The 12,759-nt window shown below is 35.3% G+C and overlaps 1 pseudogene; it reads right to left on the reverse strand.

Annotated features, from left to right (window-relative positions):
- LOC123390209 overlaps positions 1 to 12,759 on the reverse strand; it is a 92,512-nt pseudogene that overhangs the window by 39,390 nt on the left and 40,363 nt on the right.

A 12,759-nucleotide genomic window follows, 5' to 3' on the forward strand; every position in this document is an offset into this window, starting at 1 on the left:
TACATTTATACTATTGATAAAACCTAAAAGATTCCATTTTTCCTAATTTCAAGTACCATTTAAGAAAAATAAACAAATTCCAATAAATATTCCCTTCATGGGTTTAAATTAATAATCATGTCATTCTTAAATAATTATTACATTACACAGATTTATACAATCTGAAGTAAAGCCAGAGCTTTTCACAGAATAAATATTTTCATCTCTCTTCAGCCTAACATTATGAGGTTGAGTATTAAGTAAGTTATTTAAAAGGCAGCATTAGCACTTAGCTTAAGTTCATCTAGCTCATTTAGATGTGAGAAAAATAGACATGTGTAATCAAGTAATCTTAAAAGTAACATGAAAATTCAGCCATCATTTTCTTTCAAAGAAACTTTCCATATCTGAAAGATGCAAGTAGTAACTATTAACTCCATACAAAGTTTATTAAGTATTTTCATATATATATTCTCAGTTGATGCTCACAAACATCTGAGAGATAGAACTTACTCACATTTTACAAACAAGGAAAATAGGAGTCAAAAAAAATTATAAAACTCACCCAAAGTCATACAGCTAATAAGCCAAAGAATCAAAACCAAAGACCTCTCCCTCCAAACAATTACAAAACTAAACAAGAGCAAAAAACAAACAAACAAACCTAAACAAGAGCAACAATTACAGCCAATAAAAGCACTTGCCATGTGTTTTTACCACATGTATGTACTTCATGTATATACATTTGTTTACCGTTAGGAGGTAGATAATAGGCGAGAGAGTTTAGAAAAGTATAAGCTGAGGAAACAGCAGGATAAACAGAATAAAAATAAAAACAAATGGAAAACAAATGAGAAGATTTAAAGTCGAGGAGTTTCAACTTATGAGTTCTAGAGAAAAGAACAGAAAACACAAGGAGAAGAAATCCAAGATAATAATTCGAGAATAATACCCCAAACTGAAGGACAGGAGTTTCCTAAGTCAAAGGATACAATGAGTATTCAGCAAAAGTGATGAAAATAGACCCAAATACAGCATATATAGCTCAGTGAAATTTCTGAATACTGAAAAGATGAACGTAGGATCCTATAAGCTGCCCAAGAGGAAAGAGGTTTCATAAAAAGTATCTGGAATCAGAATTACACCACCCTTTTTAATGGCAACACTAGCAGCTAGAAAACAACTTCCAGGAAAAAACCTTTTGACTATTTCCAGCCTAGAATACCATACCAAAAGAGACATTAAATCAAGTGTGAATATATAGTAAAGGCATTTTTTAAACAAGAGAAATCTCAAATAATTTTGCTGTCCACATTTTCTCTCTCAGGAAGTTACTAGAAGATGTGTTCCATCAAAACAAGGTGGGAAACCAAGAAAGAGGACAGTTCCAGGACAATTCTCCAACTCATGAGAAGGGGAAAAGGGAATTCCCCAGAATGATGGTGAAGAAACATCTGAAGTAGACAGCTAGAAGGCAAACCTAGGGAACAACTGACCCAACTCACAGTAGATCAGAAGGCTCCTAAAGAAGATAAAATCAATTTAATGTCCAATGGGATTGAACATGTTAAGAGATTTATATAGTTTAGGGATAAACTGAAGTTAAAAACATAGAGACTAAAGAAGTTGAGAGAGACAGAGAGAGAGAGAGACAGAGAGAATTTTACCTCCAGGGAAAATAAAATGCTCAGGAAAAAACAGTTATAGTACTTAACGGTAAACTGCATTTATCTAGTCATAATCACATAAAACCCAAAATTGATATAACCAAAATTACAAATTTAGCTACTACAAAGAGGGCTGAAAATGTGTGTGGTTGGGTAGAGAGGAAAGAGAGTTCATACATTTGGATGTGAAATATCCTGCCACACAATAATTACTCATAACTTTGTCACTAATTGAAATGATATATTTGTATTTGTATGTCATACTAAAACAGTTGCAAATGGTAAAATACTACTTATTATCAGCACTTAAGAATTAGGTTATTAGACTATAAATTTTATATAATGTGTTAACTAAAGTATTCTAGCACATATTTGGTTTCTTAGTATTTTCTGAACTATTATAATCAAAACGAACATAACAATGACTTTCTCCTATACCAGCAAAACCTTCTCTACTGGACTTAGTATGATAAGATGGGTTCCTCTTAATTTCTGCAGAGTCAGGCCCTCATTCCATAAACCACTCAGCAGTTTCCAGACTAGGCTCTTTCCTTGCATGACCATGTTTCATTAAGGGTTCTGGGTCCCTACTATTTTTTTTTAATGGTATGCTTTCATGTTTTCATTCCTTGATACCCACTCCTATCAAGATTATCTTTTATTTAAATGTATTGAGAAAATGTGAATTAAGTACCTGAAATTGTGCTTATTTCCCTGGGATAAAATTATTTATGAATTATTATCCCTGCCATCAAAAGTAATACTAGAGTAACTGTATCAGTGAGAATAAGGTTTAGCTGTGAGAAATAGAAGAAGGTGGAGGGAGGAGGGGCTCATAAACAAATATGCTACTAATTACACCGAATACACTACTCTCCCACATAAATTTCAGGATTAGTAGTGTACAACTGGTTGGGTAGATTTGCTTCATACAGGACTGGACCCAGGACCCTTCCATCATATGCTCAGCCAGCACGACGGGCAGTGCAAGGTCTACGATGGTGCACCATCATATTTGTATAAGCAGACTGGAGAAGGGAAAGAAGGATAGGCCCCTCCTTTAAGAACTCATCATTTCTACTTAAGAACAACAGATCATAAGTTATCACATTATCAAATCTAGCCACAAGGGAAGCTAGAATTACCATTGGCATTCTGGGAAAACATGTACACAGCAAACAAGTGGTATTCTATTAATGAAGGAAAAGTAAAGAGGATCATTGATTTTCTCTACTGTTGTTCTAGTCTCTGGTCGCAATTATCTCTAACCTTTTTTCTTCTGCAAAACAAAAACAAGAACAAATGACTAATATTAATTTAACAGATATATTTGTAATCCTAATTTAAAATCACTCTAAGAAGGGCTAAGAATGGGTCCATAAGCTCCACCAGACTTCCAAAAAGGTACACGGCATAAAAAAAGACTAAGAACTCTTGCCAAGGGGTTTTTAGGATTTTTCAGTTTAGCCTACTTCTTCAACTAACCAAAGAAGCAGTGATTCTGCTAAGAAATATGATTATACTACAGAAAAAAGTGGTGCTACACACCCTTCTACTCTTGTCTCTCGTACCCTCTTTATCTTCCCAATTCCTAAACATTTCTCAACTTGTACTTTTGGATTTTCAGTTCAAAGTGAGATAAAATTTACATACAGTGAAAGAGATCATAGGTGTACAACCAACTCAATCAAAATACAGAATATTCCACCATTCCAGAAAATTCCTTATGCCTATTTGCAGTCAAACCCCACTAAGCTCCCAGGCAGCTAATATTACCACAGATTTGTCCTTATTCCTGAACTTCATATAAATATGACCATATAAGATGCAGTCTTTTGTAAATGGCTTCTTTCACTTAATCTACTGTTGTACAGATTTATCCATGTTACATGCATCAATAGTTGATTCCTTTTATTCGGAAAATGATTCCACTGCATGACTACACCATCATCTGTTTACCCATCCTCCTTTGATGGATATTTAGGATGTTTACAGTTTGGGTTTATTATGAATAAGTACATATTCTTGTGCAAGAATTTTGGAGACACATACTTTTATTTCCCTTGAGTAAATAAGTAATAACTAAGAAGTAGAGTTGCTGGGTCATAAGGTAGATAGGGCAGGTGTATGTTTAACTTTATAAGAAACTACTAAACAGTTTTCCAAAAACAGTTATACAATTTTACAATCTTATCTGCATTTTAAGAGTTCCATTTGCTCCACAGTCCCATCAACATTTGGTGCTGTCAGTTTTAATCACAGCTTTCCCAACAGGTACAAAGTGGTACCTTACTGTGGTTTTTCAACTTCCTTTTCCTGATGACTAATGATATTAAGCATATTTCCATTTATTTATTAGCTATTTTTATATTTTCTTCTTTGAAAATGTCTGTTCAACTCATTGGCTCATTCCCCAGCCACCACCCCCCTGCCCCATTGAATTAACTGGCTTTTTATTATTGATTTATAGATGTTTTATATATTCTGGGTAAAAGTCTTTTATCACATATATGTATTGACATAAATATTTACTCCTTATCTAGGACTTGCCTTTTCTTTTCCTTAATAATGTGTTTTGATAATCAACAATTTAAAATTCCGATAAAAGGCACCTGGGTGGCTCAGTTGGCTAAGTGTCTGCCTTCATCTCAGGACATGATCTCCAGGTCCTGGGAGCAAGTCCCATGTTAGGCTCCCTGCTCCACAAGAAGTCTGCTTCTCTCTCTGCAGCCCCATTCCACTTTTCTTTGAGTTTCTCTCTCAAACAATAAATACATAGAATCTTAAAAAAGGAAAATAAAATTCTGATAAAAATCCAATATATCAAATATTTCTTTTGTTTACAACTTTGTATCCTTTCTGAGAACTCTTTCCCTACCCCTAGAGTTCACAAAGATATTCTCTATGCTTTCTTTCAGAAGCTTTATACTTCTACAGCCTTTTCTCAGTTTGCATTTTAATATGGTCAGAAATTTAGAAATTTAGATAAATGCTAAGGATAACTGGGATAACCCAAACAAAAACAAATTATTTGAAGGACAGTGACTATAAAATTCAGAAAACATAACTCATTGCTATATGCTGTATCTTTTCCTCCAAGGGTTTTTTTTTGTTTGTTTGTTTTGTTTTTGAGAGAAAATGAGTAAGCAAGAATGATCTGCAAAATACAATTTTCTCCAAGAAAGCTAAAATTTAAATGTGAGCAGTGAAAAAGGTATTTTGGGGGACTAACAATTCACTTTTAGTACATTTTTGGTCTGGGACTGTTAAGTTTTGAATCCAAATATACAAACCAATATTGTATAAATAAGGAAACACTCATCTTATAGCCCAAATCCAAGGAACATGATTCACATGTGGCTGCCCTGCACACACTTAAGTGGGGCTGAAATACCAAAACAGTCATAGCAGTTATCACAAGTTTTCAGGGAGAGATGGAGGTTTTCACTATTCACTTTCAACACTTCCGCAACTGTTAAAACATAAGCATATACTACTTTCCAATGGGGGGAAAAAAAAAGTGTCCTACTGTATTTTCCAAAAGAGTATAAATTGATGAAGTTATATATTAATTATTTTACCTCCAGAAAGTCAGTCTGATGAGCTTAGAAATCCAACTGTTTTTGAACAGTATATTTTAGTTTACATAAAATAAATATTTTCATATACTATTTTTGAATTAGAAAAGAATGGAAACCTGTTTTTTTTTTTTAACATGACAACAGTCCTCCTTGAGAAACAGTTTGAGTTTTTTGGGATATTTTAAATTTTTATTTATTTATTTGACAGCACAAGCAGAGGAGAAGGAGAGGGAAAAGGAGGGCTCTCCTCTGAGCAGGAAGTCCAATGCAGGGCTCAATCCCAGAAGTCAAAGGCAGATGCTTAACTGCCTGAGCCACCCATGTGCCCCCAGATATGGTTTTAATGAGATTCATGCAATTCCTGTCTATAAAGATTCATGATTGGGTGCCTGGGTGGCTCAGTGGGTTAAAGCCTTTGCCTTCAGCTCGGGTCATGATCCCAGAATTCTGGGACTGAGCCCCACTGAGCTTCCTCCTCTCTCTCTCATTCTGCCTGCCTCTCTGCCTACTTGTGATCTCTGTCAAATAAATAAATAAAATCTTGAAAAACAAACAAAAGACTCATGAGGCTTTTTTAAGTGGTATCTTCATTCATACAAAGCCTGTCTCGAGGACATTTTTAAAAAAATTATTAGCAGGGGCACCTGGGTGGCTCAGTGGGTTAGTAAGCCTCTGCCTTCAGCCCAGGTCATGATCTCAGGGTCCTGGGCATCGGGCTCTCTGTTCAGTGGGAAGCCTGCTTCCCCCTCTCTCTCTGCCTACTTGTGGTCTCTCTCTCTCTGTCCAATAAAAATAATTAAAATCTTTAAAAAAAATTATTGGCATACACTACCACAAAATTGTAAATCTGATCTCAGTGAAAAACAATGATTAACAAAACACAATTTGTTAAAATTCTGGTCACTGACCTTTAAATCCCTCCTAGAGGCACAGCCATAGAAAGCTCAACCTTTAATTTCATCAAGACACTTCCTGTGTTATTTTAGCTGGTGTCTATAACTTATATTCAAAACCAGCTTTTTATTCTCTTTTAAATTTCAAATATTATTTATCAGAGACACAAGTGCTAAGAATGTCTGCTTCACAAGCTTATATTTTCTTACATTTCACTCAGGAAGTACTGAGAATAAATATCCTTAATGATTCCTTTTAACATGATTTTTTTTTTAAATCACTTCAGTTCTTCAGTTCTAGAGAAGTAAACAATTTACTAGGGAAATCTTTCATAAAAACTATATATCCCACAAAATAATACTGATTGGGCTAGTAAAATGGAAATAAACACTAAAATGGTAAATAAGCATCAAGCTGGTGGTGGCTTGCTTACCAGTGTGCAATATTTAGGCTATTAAAACAACATCCAGGTTGGAGACTGGGGAAGAATATCATTAATGATTAGCAATGTCTAACATCAGTCAGGAAGAGAGAATGATATTAAAATTTTCACTGCATTTGCTATTTCTGGAAAAAAATCAATACAAATTTATGGGTAAAATTCAATAAAAAGCAAAATTTGAATATTATAAATTATTCTACAGTAGTAAGGTTATTGTAAAAATTTCAGGCCTTAAATAAGTTTGTTCTTAAAATAGTTTTATATTGGTTTTCAATACAAAGGGGTCATCTATTGCAAGTTTTCTTACAGTAGCATGTATATACTTTCAACCATTATAGAGTATCTGGTACAGGAATTATCCTCTGACTAGAAGCAAATCTAAAACTGGGCAACCATTTTGGGCACTAAACAAAAGGCAGCACAGGCTTACAATCCTTCAGAAAAAAGGAACATGAGGTAACTCCCATGACTACCTCACTTTCAGTGTGAAGGCTCTCTTCTGACACAGGGGGGAAACAGAACAAATGCAAAAAAGGTCTCACTGAGGTAAAAGGCAGAGATTGAGTTTGGGGGTGCTAAGACAGCTGAAGTTTGTAGAACAAAAAGGCAGAGAAAAGGGACTGAATAGGAGAACCTCAGAAGTCTGTGTGGAAATTCACGTTTGGTCCTTGGCCAAGAGTTGGGCTGCATATGTGCAGGATCTGAAAGCATAATGGAGATGACACCAGAGATAGCACAGCCAGGAGGAGGAGTTCTGGCCCAGCCAGAATGGAGAGACTTCATTGAAGCATACGAGGTATTCAGCTGAGCCCCCAGAAAGGCCACACCTTAGAATTGAGGACCATGCCCTAAGACAAAGGACAAACCTGAAAGAAGCCTGCCTTAACAAAGAAAACCAAGCCTAACCATGCCAGAAGAAACGCCTGCCAAAATGAAACTCAACACCCTTAAAGAAAGTAACAATCCAGATTCCCTACAACATTACCTTTCACAACATACAACATATCAATCACGACATTAAACAATTAAAATTTATTAGACATGCAAAGCATAAAAATAAGACCCATGACTAAAAGAAAAGAGCAGTCAATAGAAACTAATTCCAAGATGAACCAGGTGTTGGAATTAGCAGATATGGACTTCAAACAGCTATTATAAATACATACATGAATACAAAGGAAGATAACTACAATAAGTGAAAGAATGAAAACTCTCAACAAAGAAACAGAAACTATAAAAGACAGAAATTCTAGGCCTCAAAAGTTCAGTATCTGGAAAGAAAAATCTACTCTTAAAAGAAGACTGGAGACTGCAGAAGAAAGCTGTGGCAGACTGCATTTTTCAAGAAGGACTGCATCATCCATCTCACATATCTCTCCTTTCAACCTAACTTTAACACTTATTCCATCAACTGGTAAAGTCTATTGTTCCTCCCCCTAGAACTTGGGCACACCTTTGTAACAACCTGAATCAAGAGAATATAGCAGAAGTGGTATTATGTGATTCCTAAGACTAGATAATAAAAATGTCAAGCACTTCCACCTTGGACTCTAGATTTTCACTCTTGGCACAAAGTTAACACAATATGATGAAGCATGAACTAACCCACGTGGAGAGACCACTTGGAAAGGCCAAGTAGAGGGGTGCTGGCCAATAGCCAGGCTGAAGATCCAGATAACAGCCAGCATTTACCAGACATGTGAGTGAAAACACCTGTAGATGATTTGGCCACAATTTGCCAACTCATTTCTAGTCAGGGAGTCCCAGACTCCAGATATTTTGGAGCTAAAACAAGCCATTCCACCATGCCTATTCTGAATTCCTAACTCACTGAATTTGCACTTGCAGATAAAGTAAGTAAATGCTTTAGATAATAAATATGTGTAGAGGCAGCTTGATATGCATAAATATTAGCTGGAACACAAAAATATGAATCTGACAACAAATTAGTAGTAATTATCTAATCTGAAGAACAGAAACAAGAAATTGAAAAAATGAACAGCTCGTCAGTGACCTGTGTAACAATACAAAGTAGTTTATCACCTGTATTACTGGAGTCTCAGAAGGACAGGTGAAAGACAATGGGACTTGAGTGGCTCAATGGGTTAAGCATCCAACTCTTGGTTTCAGCTCAGGTCATGATCTCAGGGTCCTGAGATAAAGCCCCACTTCGGGCTCTGCACTCAATGCAGAGTCTGTCTGAAGATTCTCTCTCCTTCTCCCTTTGCCTCTCCCCCCATGCTCTCTCTCAAATAAATAAATAAATCTTAAAAAAAAATAAAAAAAAACTAGAGAAAATTTGTTGCCATCAGACCTGCCCCTCAGGCTGAAGGGAATAATGGGAATAAAGGTAAAAGAACATTTTTTCCTTCCCTTTCTCTGAAACACAAGTGTATAAAGCAAATAAAGTAACACTGTATTCTGGGATGTAATACATAGGTAGACATAAATTCTTCTTTTATAAGGTTCTTACATTTAATGCTCACAATATCAACTCTAAGAGGACTAAAACAAACTAAAAAGTGTGTTTTCTAATCCATATTGCACAACCTCTAAAAATATATATATATATATATATAGCTAGAAAGTCAACAGAATTAAAATGGAATACCTAAAATTATTCCATTAATCCCTACGAGTACAGGAAAAGAGGAATGAAAGAGAATAAGAATGAATGAATGAACAAAGGAGTATTGAACAACTAAACACAAACAGAAAAATGGTAAACAAAACATTTCAATAATTATACTAAATGTAAATGGACTAAATACACCAATTAAGAAAGTCAGTGATTATAAAGCAATTTTAAATTTGATCTTATAGTATTTTTTATGAAATATAGTCTATGTAGGTTTACATATACTTGCTATATAAAGTGGAGCACTCTACAGGCAAAATAAAACACAATGTTCAATTGTGAAGAATGCAAGATTACATTAAACAAATGCAAAACTCAATCTAGCTGCTCTACACACTTATACCAAATTAATAAACTTGTTCCAATAAAGGTAGGGGGGAGGAATCTGGGTTGCAAGATAAACTTTCTTTATCGGCCTCAGAAATTCTGTTACTACTCTGGTGAAGTTACTATGACAGTCCAGGGTCTGATCCTCTACCTTCTGTGTAAGATGTAATCCTATCAGTATAGTGAATGGTACTTTCATTCAGAAACAAATTCAAACTCATGTCATATGACTGATACATAAATATCATAAAGACCATAACAGCAATACATTAATTTCCTTGAAAAGTCCAACTGACACAGGAATTATCCACATCTTAATGACAAGTTCAATATATTTCCATAAGGAGACCCACCAAAAATTGAAAGTATAGTGCTGCTGAATAAATGTGGAATCAAAGAAAAGAAGCTAGTTAAAGCAACTTCTAACAAAGACATTTTGATGTCTCCATCTTTACAACAGGAATTGTCTTGCCAAATATATCTGAGGTTCATTGGCTAAAGCCTGACCATGCTTTTTCCATGTTTCAACAGCTAACTGATCAATCCACCCACTGGAAGGGCTTCATGTAGACTAAATTTATTCTAGACAATTAAATTCAAGCTTTATTGGAAAGCCTGAGTCATTCTCTTTCTTGAAAGTGAACTGATATATCTGCTTGTCAATATACACTGCCAATAAAGTTTATATTATTAGAGCATTTGATCACTTTTAAATGCTTGGAGAATTGATAAAAATTAATCTTACAAATATTTATTGAGTACCTCCTCTGTGACAACTACTACTGTATTTACAGGGCAGCACTGACAACCACAATCAAATAAATAAATAAAATCTTAAAAAAAAAAAAAGACAACCACAATCATAATAAATGCTCCTAGAAGTCTGGGAGAAACCCAGAAGCAAATCCTTTTTAAAGATATCCCATTCAGAAAAGACTACTACTCCAAAAATAGGTAAAAAAGAAAAATTCATATCTGAAAAGAAAAAAAAAACTACTTATTTGCTACATTTTTCTGTAGCTAACTCATTATTTGGCACCCTATTTAGTTCTGCTGCTTTCATGTTAAATTAAAATTTGCTCATACGGTGCCTGGGTGACTCCACAGGTTAAGCTAAGCCTCTGCCTTCAGGCCAGGTCATGATCTCAGGGTCCTGGGATCGAGCCCTGCATCGGGCTCTCTGCTCAGCGGGGACCCTGCTTCCTCCTCTCTCTGACTGCTGCTCTGCCTGCTTGTGATATCTCTCTCTCTCAAATAAATAAATAAATAAATAAAATCTTTTTTAAAAATTAAAATTTGCTCTTAGAACTCTAATATACCTGCAGCTGCCATTGCTACTACTAAAACATGAAATTGGGTTGTTGTTTTTCTTTTTAATATGTAAGTCATCTCTGCCTTAATCCCATTAACACAGGTAAGCTCCAAACACTCTTTTCTCCTATTCATTTTTAGGTTGTCAAACTTAAGTTCAGTTATACATCCAATACAAGTAAAGTATCCTGTTAAAAATGCAATCTGCACTATGACCCAGCAATTGCACTATTGGGTATTTACCCTAAAGATACAAAAGTAGTGATCCAAAGGGGCACGTGTACTCGAATGTTTATAGCAGCAATGTCCACAATAGCCAAACTATGGAAAGAACCTAGATGTCCATCAACAGATGAATGGATCAAGAAGATGTGGTATATATACACAATGGAATACTATGCAGCCATCAAAAGAAATGAAATCTTGCCATTTGCGACAACATGGATGGAACTAGAGCGTATCATGCTTAGCGAAATAAGTCAAGCGGAGAAAGACAACTATCATATGATCTCCCTGATATGAGGAAGTGGTGATGCAACATGGGGGCTTAAGTGGGTACGAGAAGAATAAATGAAAGAAGATGGGATTGGGAGAGAGACAAAACATAAGTGACTCTTAATCTCACAAAACAAACTGAGGGTTGCTGGGGGGAGGGGGTTTGGGAGAAGGGGATGGGATTATGGACATTGGGGAGGGTATGTGCTTTGGTGAGTGCTGTGAAGTGTGTAAACCTGGTGATTCACAGACCTGTACCCCTGGGGATAAAAATATATGTTTATAAAAAATAAAAAATTATTTAAAAAAATGCAATCTTACCATTTGCCTGCACAGTACTGCCTTCTCCTCTATTACTTCAAGTTAAACACAAAAGCAAAACTAAGAGTTTTCTATTAAAGTCTGATCAAAGACAAGGATCCCCAGTAGGAAAGAAAATCTATTCTCTCAAAAGAGGAATAGAACTAGAGGAAAAAGAAACAGCAGAGGAAGTGAGCTATCAGTGAAAAAATTCAGAAAGCTATTTCTATGAACTAAAAGCTGCCAAGCACTTCTCCAAAGAAGTTGTAACATTTTGCACTTTTACCAACATGGATTAGAGTTCCAATTGCTATATATCCTTGCCAACGCATTATTACCCCTTGAAGTTTTAGCTATCCCAGTAAAATTTGAAACAGGGCCTCGTTATCTTTTAATTTCCATTTCTCCAATGATTTATTTTGAATATATTTTAATATATTTACTTATCATTTAAGTATTTTCTTTTGTAAAGTTTCTGTTCAAAATTTTTTTTGTCTTTTCTTTTCTTTATGGGGTTGTCCTCTTGTGAATTTTTAAAAATCATCTTTATATTGCATTGAGTTCAAGTCCTTTGGATATATGCATTGTGAGTACTTCTTCCAAATTTCCTGTTTTTGTTTTTGTTTTTTAATTTTACTAATGGTGTCTTTCAAACAACAGAAGTTTTTAATGCTGATCAAGTCCAGCTTGTGAATTTTTTCTTACCCAGTTACCTTCTTATGTACTAAGAAATCTCTGACTCGGGACGCCTGGGTGGCTCAGTTGGTTAAACAGCTGCCTTCGGCTCAGGTCATGATCCCAGCGTCCTGGGATCAAGTCCCACATCAGCCTCCATGCTCGGCGGGGAGCCTGCTTCTCCCTCTGCCCCTGCCTGCCATTCTGTCTGCCTGTGCTCGCTCTCTCCCCTCTCTCTCTCTGATAAATAAATAAAATCTTAAAAAAAAAAAAGAAATCTCTGACTAAACCAAAGGTCACAAAGATTTTATTCTCTGTTTTTATCTATTCGTTTTTATAGTTTTACATGTTACTTTTATACTTCTATCTACAATATCCATTTGTATGTAATATGAGATTTTTTTGTATTATCAGAAGTAATTGTCTTCATACTGATATTCAGTTGTTCCA

The sequence above is a fragment of the Mustela putorius genome, unplaced genomic scaffold, assembly GCF_011764305.1.
Source record: "Mustela putorius furo isolate JIRA1106 unplaced genomic scaffold, ASM1176430v1.1 tig00537291_pilon_pilon_pilon, whole genome shotgun sequence".
Classification (NCBI taxonomy): domain Eukaryota; kingdom Metazoa; phylum Chordata; class Mammalia; order Carnivora; family Mustelidae; genus Mustela; species Mustela putorius.